Below are 7,500 nucleotides of genomic sequence, written 5' to 3' on the forward strand. Positions count from 1 at the left end.
AGATCAGGTGCAAACTGTTCAAACAAACGCTTCAACTCGTTCCATTTAGAATCTGTGTGTTTGAATATGGATCTGAAGTTGGCGTGACGTTGAAGCAGCGACCCGGCTGTCGTTCCTTTATAGCATAACGTTAGCATTTTGCTTCTGGACATTAGATTTATGATTGGAAAATTATAAAAGTAGACATTTGGAGATTATCCGGCTGAACAAAACGTGATCCGTCTCTTCAATGTGTTTCAACCACAGACCTTATTTCCAGCTATCTTCCTAAATCCTGTTGAGAGATTGCATTGGTTTTCGTCGAAGGAACCGGAAGGAGTTTACTTCCGGGTTTTAGGACGCGTCACTGCGGTTCTCTGTACAGAATACTCTCATGCTTTGGGAGTAATGGAGTACATGTAACTTATTCAAGATGCTCACAAAGAAGTACCTGTAATCACCCGATGCTTCGCCGGCTCTAGGACGCTTCCACATTGCTTCGTAATATCGTGGAACTTCCACAATTCATATTCTGTATAGTGTGTAAAGACCCCTGAGACAGAATGTGTGATATTGTGTGAATAAATACAGTTTGATTGACTTCCTGTTAAAGCATAATTGCTATTACTCTGTACAGCGTCGCCAGCTTTATCAACCTTTCTTTGCCAAAGAAACCGTTTGTAAGCATTTGAATGAACTGTTATGAAGTTATAACAGTGTTTCAGGCAAGTGACTAACCATTTAGATCAGCGGTTTTCAAAGTGTGAGGCGCGCCTCCCCTGGGGGGCGCCAGAGAGCTTCAGGGGAGGCGCAGCGTGAGACACAAAAGAACGAGAAAAAGACGAGTAAAGTGACACTTGCCCACTTGTGGCTGTCTGTGGAGACCGTGTTCCCCCACCTCGCCAACAAGGCTGCAAAAGTGCTCATTCCCTTCACCTCCACCTACCTGTGTGAGTGCTCATTCCCTTCACCTCCACCTACCTGTGTGAGTGCTCATTCCCTTCACCTCCACCTACCTGTGTGAGTGTTCATTCCCTTCACCTCCACCTACCTGTGTGAGTGCTCATTCCCTTCACCTCCACCTACCTGTGTGAGTGCAGGTTTTCCGCATTGACTTTGATCAAAAGCAAGTGCCGGTAAAGGCTGCAGCCAGAGTATGATCTGCGTTTATTCCTGTGTGCATCAAAGACGCAGACTCATTGTTCCCACTAAAGTAGGGGTGAGTGTAATAAGGAGGCAAAATGTTGACGTTCAGTGTGTTACCGGGAGCATATAAGGATTTATCCACCATGTTGAAAATGTTAAAAAAAATATGTGTTGAGAACACGGCGTGCGGAAATATACGGGTCGTGCTGCAGCTAGATGTGCCTGTCCTCTGTAAGAAGGTGTCGGCGGCTGACATGCAAGGAAGAACGGCTGTCCACAGGCTGTTCCAACTTTAACAACTGTATGAACTTCCAGGGTAGTGAATTGAACATGCGATTGTAATTGGGTGTGTGGTATATTTTCATGCACGGACACGCATGTTCCACAACACACAAACTGAACAACACTCAATTTTCCGATCGCTACCAGCGTCCTTGCGATCTTGTTATAATAACAAGTGCACGTTACTGATGCAATATGGTTGAGACCATTCGGGCTTATTCTAGAGGGGTGCAAGGAATAGTCCAAGTAGTGGGGGAGTTTTATACAATATGTTTAAAACATAAAAATAAAAAGGTTTAAAAAAGTTATTGTTTAATGTTTTAAGGAGGTGACGCTACTCAGCCAATCAAATCGGTGCAGTCAGCACGATAGATTCAAACACACACAGAGACACGACAAGAGGAGAGAAACAGTCGGAGTCATTTCAAATGGCGGAAGGTAGACAGCGAAAACAGAGCATTTAATTACATTTTCTCTTACTGGACCTCTTTGAAATGCAATTGAATACCCCTGCATTATAGGAACAATAACAATAATAATAATAATAACAGCAATAATAATTGGAAGGGGGGGGCGCGGCTGTTCTTATGTTCTCTGAGGGGAGGCTCACCTACCCACACTTTGAAAACCCCTGATTTAGATGAACTATATGGGATTAGTTTATCCAAAAAAACGTATATTTGAGAATGTGCAGCAACGTTTGGAGCCGCTTCAGTAGGAGAGCAGCCGGTGTGTTCTTTAAAAAACACGTCAACAATGTTTTATAATCAGCTCCACGCTGCAAGTCGAACCATAGGGGGGTAAATCATAATTTGAAGTTTAATTAGAGAGCCACTCATTTGGGGATAGCTAGCTTGTTAGATAGCTATTGCAAGCGCACTACGATGGATAGATAGATAGAGAGATAGATAGATAGATAGATGGATAGATAGATGGATAGAAAGATATAGATAGATGGATGGATAGATAGATGGATAGATCGATAGATAGATGGATTACACACATGCATTATACACTGACACACACACACACACACACACACACACACACACACACACACACACACACACACACACACACACACACACACACACACACACACACACACACACACACACACACACACATGTTCAGTATGACAGATTTAAAGCCTGTTTTCATCGTCTCTGTCAGGTATAAATCCTGCCCGCTGCATATATAATGTGCAGAACCACCTGCACATGTGCACGAAGTACTCATTCAATATACTGTGTACTAGATGTACTTTGGAGGTGATCCGCCCTGGAGAGGATGAGATGGAGAAGGACATCTGGAAACTAAACAGGAAGAACACTTTTTCAGGACACACCGACACTGTTTAATTTGGAGCGATGTCTGTGTGGGCAGGCACTGGACATAGGTCCGAAATAGATTCTAAAACGAGAGGGTGCTGCTACTCCAAACAGACAAATCTAAAGGTGGAATAAAGCCGGCCATCCTGAGGGTAGAGAAGAGCTATCTTTCTAAACAATGTGCAATTTTCTGACATTATTAGAAGTCTTTTTATCAAAAGGAAAGTAGAGCTGGAGTTGTATGTGGTGATGAAGCAGCGTGGGATCATGGGAGTTGTAGTTTTTAGATTTTTAGAATCCCTTCAGTGTTGTAGCAGCAAAAACACACATTGTAATTCACTTGAATAAATAATTCCACAAAAACTCACTAAAGCACGGAATGTTGTATTAATACGCCGCTGAAAATAGTCCCGAACAAACGCACACTTTATCCTATTTTATTAAATAACTGAGGCCATTTGTTTGTGACGTGATTCATCAAGATTCAGTAGGAAGTGATGGACCTCCGTCAGGAAATAACACGTTGTTGGTTTAAGTGTTTTCATGGGATTTGTCAACAATAACAAAACAATCAAAAATCCCCTTTAACCTTGAGCCTCATCACGGCTCCATTAGTGTCTTTTGTGTGCAGCAGAAATATATATATATATCACACTACTCTATCATATAAGAATATTAATGCAACACATTTCAGAGATGATGTAGGAACAGATAACTTGTCCAATTAAGGAGATAATAAAGCAGATAATCATATGTTGCACTCAAGGACTCAAACTTTATTATCAAACCAAAAACTCCGTCACAGTTCCCTCAACCACCGAGGAAGAAAACGCTCTTCCTCACCTTCACGCCCTCAGGCGGAGCCTTGTGGCGAAAACAGGGAACTACATGCACCAACTAACCTTGCTTCAACAGTAAACATAACATGCAAAACATTCATACATAGTTGGCACAAAGACACTAGACAAATAAACACAACACATCGTGAACTATATCGTCACACATATAAACGAATAATCTGGGTAACACGTTAGGAATTCATTCGGTAGAGTCGGGAAAGGAGCAATTAAAAACACATTCCTAAGCAGGGCCGTCCCTGGCCAACATGAGGCCCCACGCAAAGTTATATGATGAGGCCCTCTGTGTCACGAGCGTCGATGGGGGGGGGGGGATGAGGCAAGATGAGGCCCCCACGCAGTCTGCATGAAGGGAGGGACGGCCCTGTTCCTAAGGGTTATATAGCAGATGTATTTCCAAGGCCGGATTAGTACCTCCAGGGGCCCCTGGGCACTGAGCGCTCATGGGCCCCCCCTAACCCACGTACCAACAATTAACACCACGCCTACCCAATCATACCAACATTTGTGTACTTCATTATAACTAAGTACTTTGACTGTACTTACAGTAAACAGAGTTCTAGGGTATCATGAGCACTTCCTGCTGTTTTATACTATATGTTAGTTTGTTTGTCTGAACACCTTATTTCTCTTGTGCATTAAGAACACTTGTGTTCATAATAAATAGGTTATATACAGTATAGAATACCACGTACGGTCCGCCCTCCCATGCCACCCTGGCATGACCTCTTGCCCCCCCTTTGCCACCCCATGTCAAATGTTCTAGAACCGCCACTGCTCATTAGTAAGCGTCCGGCAGTTTTCTATGTGCTATACGTGCATTTCTAACATAAAACAAGTTGTGCTCAACATTTCCGGGTTCACTATGCGGGCAACAGACTACAAGTTAATATTTGAAATACCGTCTCTGCTGCTCGAATTTCAAGATGTAATATTTTATACCTTTTTATCTAAGAGAGTAAATTACACACACTGTTACTTTACAGCCAAACTCTGCTTTAAGGTATCACATGACAATGTGTCAAGGACATTGAGCTGTGCCTTCACTTGTTAGCAGGTCAATATGCTTTTTACCCACAGTAACATTATTAACAATTAAAACGTCCTGAAACACTTCATGCATGAATCAGGACGCTGACCTTAATCACGGGGTCGTTTGCATGAGATGATTTCCTCCTGATGAAGTTAAGGTGAGCGCTGTGTGTCTGAAGGTTAAGGAGAAACCGTCACAGTGTGTGTCTCCTGTGTTTTCACCTCCATCTGTTGCTCTGCAGGCGTCCAGAGTTCAGAGAGAGGAAACATTAACCGAGAGTTAAAACCATCTGCAGCCACGCCACCAGATGCAGGAAGACAGGCCTCCGCAGTGCGGCCAAAAGCAAATACTGATGAAATAATTCTGCTACGTTGTACCGAACAACGAGGTTTTCACTCGTTCTAGATTCTCTTTTAAAAACGATGACGCATTTCCCTTAAACTAAATGCAATTGATCACATTTTACCTGCAAAGAAACCGGAACAAAAGCTTCATATTTCTCCAGAGACCCACCCATTCATTGTTGTCCTCTGTGGAGCATATTGGGCTTTTGGTCCATTACTTTGAGGTTATACCCTGGGCTTTTCAAACATATGACATGTGTGGGGGGGTGGCTTTGAAAAAGATAATTTCATTGTATTTCAAAAAGAACTATTTATAGAAAGAGAAAAGTTAAGCTTTTAATTTTGTAATTACCAGTGGTGTGAGTTCAATATTTTAATTAATGATAGCAAGGGAACATGTTAGGAGATAGTGTAGTGAGTTTCAGAGCAGTGTAATCATTATTTGACCTAAAACTAAATGTTTTTATGAATGTCCTCTGAGGAAGACATGGGGATTTGCTAACTTTTTATTTCCCCCATTTTACACAACACAAATGGAGGCAGCTCACTCAGCGAGGCAGAGAGAAATGTGAACAGAATCATCGAGGGAGACTCAGACATAGACCTGTGAGATGATGAGGATCCACAGGCAGTGATAGAAGAAGAGGATGAGGTTGATAACTCAGAGGAGGAGGCATTGACTGAGGAAGAGCAGGAGACAGCTGCAGGAAAAGGCCCGTCGTCCACGGTTTAGGGTTCATGGCAGACGGATGCACGGGGAACAATTACATCAAGTGCATCAAGTGTCAGATGTATCTCTGCATTTCAAAAAAGGATGGAGTACTACAAAGAGGGCTCAGTATTTGTTGTTGTGCTCTAATGTTTTCTAAATGTACTTGTATGTTAATGTTGTTTGTATACTATGCTTCACATAACTAACACCTGATGTCCTCTACAAAGGACACACAAAAATTAGTTATTCATTATGTGGCGTTGGCATGGTGGTGAATGGATAGTTGGGGTCTGTCTGAAGGGGAGGGGCTTAGCTTGACCCTGGTGGTGGTGAATGGATAGTTGGGGTCGGTCTGAAGGGGAGGGGCTTAGCTTGACCCTGGTGGTGGTGAATGGAAAGTTGGGGCCTGGCTGAAGGGGAGGAGCTTGACCCTGGTGGTGGTGAATGGATAGTTGGGGTCGGTCTGAAAGGGAGGGGCTTAGCTTGACCCTGGTGGTGGTGAATGGATGGTTGGGGTCGGTCTGAAAGGGAGGGGCTTAGCTTGACCCTGGTGGTGGTGAATGGAAAGTTGGGGTCGGTCTGAAGGGGAGGGGCTTAGCTTGACCCTGGTGGTGGTGAATGGATGGTTGGGTTCGGTCTGAAGGGGAGGGGCTTAGCTTGACCCTGGATTCAGAGGGACATTAGGTGATAAGGGGTGGAGGAGGGTTGCGTCGAGTCACCTGAAATGACAGCTGTCAGAGGGGGAAGAAGATTTAAAATGTTTAGCGGAGCGCTATGATAGGCTTTTGAGAATAGAGCGAAGTGATTGGTTAAGCTGGGGAGTGACGCCCCCGATCACTTATTGAGGGGAGAGAGAGTAGTGACATGGAAATAGTAAATGAGTAAAGACGGTCTTCCTGGTTGAACTTGCACTGACTCCATTAGTCTCAGATCACTTCCACATGTTCTCCATCAGCTTCGTACGGCACCTTGGACATAATACAAGAAGAACATCCTGTTTTTGTTTTTGAAAGACAAACCTTTATTAATTATCCACACATTGAATTTGATCACACATCCCATCAGTAAAGTCTGTTCAATGAGTTCATGATCAGTTTCACTTTCTCCACACCATGTGTTTAATCTCAGCTATTTCAAACAGAATCATACATGCTATCCTTATTGATTATTATCCTGATAAGTTATGTTCTATAAAACCTCAGAGTACCCACTTTCTATTTGGATAACAACAACAACAACAACAACAACAACAACAACAACAACAACAACAATTAGTCTGCAAAACAATAACATGTTATTTCCCAAGCAAAGACTCTGAGCTATTTACAGCAGAATAATAAATGATGTACTTATTGATTATGATCATGACAGGAAGTAATATCATTTTAAATAAACATGTTATGATGAAATAAGTGTTCTAACCATCTGGGAACTCATGTTTAGTTAATTTGGGCAACAATAACATTTAATCTGTCAGAATAATACATGTGATTATAAATGTCTCTATTGTTTTAGAACCAGAATAAAATGTGCACAATAAAAGAAGCTGCTTTCTCTCTGAAGACTCGTGCGTTACAAGAGAAACAACAACAAGAATCTAAAGAAATATCCAACACATGTTTAGAGCAAAGTTTACAGGTGAACAAGGATCCTCCTGAGCAGTGACAGCCTCCATGGCTACACAGACACAGGAAGGAGCCGGGAGAAAGTCCAACATCTACAGCACAACTCAGGAGAAGATGTTCAAGCCCCGCCCATCATGTTTGATTGACAGCTGATCTCTGCAGTGAAGACATGAGCAATCAGCTCTGATGGA

General features: G+C 42.7%; 1 protein-coding gene across 1 annotated transcript in view; it reads right to left on the bottom strand.

Annotated features, from left to right (window-relative positions):
* Window positions 1–6,681: 6,681 nt before the first annotated feature.
* Window positions 6,682–7,500, bottom strand: part of LOC307025350 (uncharacterized protein) — a 10,200-nt gene continuing 9,381 nt past the window's right edge. The window contains exon 2 of the mRNA XM_079659984.1: window positions 6,682–7,500. This exon is cut by the window's right edge and continues 1,777 nt beyond it. The gene's annotated coding sequence lies outside the window, so the exon portion shown is untranslated.

This window comes from Notothenia rossii (assembly GCF_949606895.1).
Source record: "Notothenia rossii genome assembly, chromosome: 11".
Lineage (NCBI taxonomy): Eukaryota > Metazoa > Chordata > Actinopteri > Perciformes > Nototheniidae > Notothenia > Notothenia rossii.